Here is a 2,963-nt window from a genome sequence, read left to right as displayed (position 1 = left end):
TGGGACTCAGTCTTTTGGTATCTTAATAAATTTTCTAGTTTATTTCCCCAAATGGCAAACCTGACGTATTTTGTGATGGATAATTATATCAGCATATTTGTAATCTCTATAGGCATTGTGAATATGGCATTGCTGATACATTTGGCGACGAGGATGGGATCACAAAATGTCAGGCCTCTATTTGGAAGCAGTGGGGCTTTAGAGGGAGAAATGGCTATTCCAGGATGGGAGGATTTGCCTTATTCCTCTCTAGCCAGAGAATGGGCTAAAAGCACAGGGCCCTGTGAAAACTGGGAACCAAGGCTAAAAGAGGGAGAACCTGGAGATTTGGAAAGATGTTTGAAAGCAATACCCATAGAACCAGGCAAAGAACTGGCAGGAGTGTGCAGGAGAGGCTGGGTGCTGCTAACAAGTTATCGCCTTATGTGTAAAAGTAGGGATAAGTTGCTGAAGGAAAGAGCTAGGATGGCTAGGGATTCAGCTGGTTTGCCTGAGGATTTTTCTGTGTCACAGTACTCAGAAGAGCAAACTGGAGGTACCCATGTGGTCCAGGAGCAAGCTACTGTTCATGTAGCTAAAAGGAAGCAAAAAACTAGCAGAACGAATGTGCATGCTGCTTTTGTACAGGCTGGGCAGAGTTGCCCTGACAGCTTCCAGGAGAATGTGTGTGAGGAGAATGGAACAAGGTTAGATGAGGAGTCTCCTAATGTAGAAACTCTCCCCATACGAAGAAGAAGGCAGGAGAACCACCGAGGCAAAACAGAGTCCAGGGAGATAATTGAGGATTTCACTCAACAGGAGATCACTGATATATTGAGTAGATTTACCCAAAGAATGGGGGAGTCTTTAGTGTCTTGGATAGTAAGAATCACTGATGAAGGCGCCAGAGGAATAACACTGGACAATGAGGACTGTTTAAAATTCATAAGTATCAGTCAGAATCCTTTTGTACACCAGGCTTTTAGGGATCACCATATGCAAGGAGGAAATAACAAAACGAATCTTCTAGCTTTAGCTGCAGAAGGTTGCAAAAAGCAATATCCAACTGAATCTATGTGGCCTAGGGGAGACAGACCCTGGTACTCACTTAGAGACTGTATGAGAAAACTAAAGGAGGAGGTAATGAAAACTGCTTTCCTGATTGGAGATGCAAATGCATATTATGATACCCCCCTAGGAGTTCCTCATAGAAATATCATAGTGAAGACGGCTCCTCCTGCATATAAGCACCTAATTCTGACTCTTTTAATTGGAGAAATAGGGCACCCTCTTTCAGAGGTGCTGGATGAGATTTCACAATTAAGCGATTTAGGGGAATGGGAAAAACACAAATTGCCTCGAGAGAGAAGAGTAAACAGCCAGAGGATTCAGAGACAAAATAGACCCACAAGAAGGGAACTGTTCACTGCTCTATTAAGAGCTGGGGTGGACTTTAGAAGAATAGATGGTATTCCAACTGAAGAGTTGCATAAGCTGTACCAAGAAAAGGTACTTAGCATTAGAATGAACAGGGAAGCAGGAACCACCCCCGCAGGTATTTCTGAATCTGAATCTTTGTATCCAAGTTTGCCCCACCTTCAAGGGGAATAGGAGATAGGCCAAGCCCCAGCCCAGATAAAAGAAATATGCAGAAGAGATTGCAGACCCCATATTGGTTTAACAATATATTGGAAGAATGGATCAACTACTGTGACTAGGGCACTGATTGATACTGGGGCTGAGGCCACACTTATCTATGGAAACCCTGATAAGTTTAAACATGGAACTCCTATTACCATCACAGGTCTTGGAGACACTGAAATATCAGCCAGACAGGTTAAAATAACAATGAAAATTGGGCAGTTACCTAAGAAGGAATATGCTGTGGTTGTTGTACCCATTCCTGAATACATCATTGGAATAGATGTATTGAGAGGCATGACTCTGAATTTACCTGAAGGAAGATACCAATTTGCTGTGAGGAAGATAGGAATTAATACAGTTTTAGTAGGAAAACTAAAAATGGACCCAATCACTTTACCTGAACCTTCTGAAGTAATTACTTTAAAACAGTATCGTGTGCCAGGTGGGCAAGATGAAATTGCCACTACTATAAAGGAATATGTTGAAGCAGGAGTGTTAGTCCCTACAACCACAAGATGGAATAATCCTGTCTGGCCAGTAAGAAAATCAGATGGGACATGGAGAATGACTGTGGATTATAGACAGTTGAATAAGGTGACTCCTTCTTTGTATGCTGCTGTTCCAGATACCATCACCTTAATAGAAAGGATCCAGAAATATGATGGGACTTGGTATGCAGTTATTGACTTGGCAAATGCCTTCTTCACCATCCCAATAGACTCTAAACAATGGGACCCCTTTGCTTTCACTTGGCAGGGTAGACAATATACTTTTACTCGCTTGCCACAAGGGTACATACATAGCCCCACTATTTGTCACAGGATTGTGGCTGAACAGTTGGATGAATTAAAGCTACCTGGTGTACAGCTTACCCACTACATTGATGATATCATGATACAGGGAAAAGATGCGAAAGTAGTGGAAAGGAGTTTGACCCTTCTAATTGAGCATATGAAAAGTAAAGGGTGGGAAATTAACCCTGCAAAGGTTCAAGGACCAGCTCAGAATGTGAAGTTTTTGGGTATACAATGGAACAAGGGGCTAAGGGAGATTCTTCCTCGAGCCCGACAAAAGATTCAGGATTTTCCTACCCCTACCAATAAGAAGGAGGCCCAAAAGTTCATAGGATTGTTTGGATACTGGAGGCACCACATTCCACATTTGGGACAGATTTTAAAACCTTTATATAGAGTCACACAGAAGCCAGATGATGTTCCAAAGGCTGCAGAGATTATAGCATATGGGAAGGATAACACTGTAACTATTGTTTATTCTGGAGAAGATGATTACAAAATTGTACCCTTAAATCATTTATTCTACTGTGAGTGAGGCTACAATAG

The sequence above is a fragment of the Petaurus breviceps genome, unplaced genomic scaffold (genome assembly GCF_028583685.1).
Source record: "Petaurus breviceps papuanus isolate PSGF00001 unplaced genomic scaffold, PetGlider_PUasm1.0 76, whole genome shotgun sequence".
NCBI classification, from domain to species: domain Eukaryota; kingdom Metazoa; phylum Chordata; class Mammalia; order Diprotodontia; family Petauridae; genus Petaurus; species Petaurus breviceps.
This window is presented reverse-complemented; position numbering follows the sequence as displayed.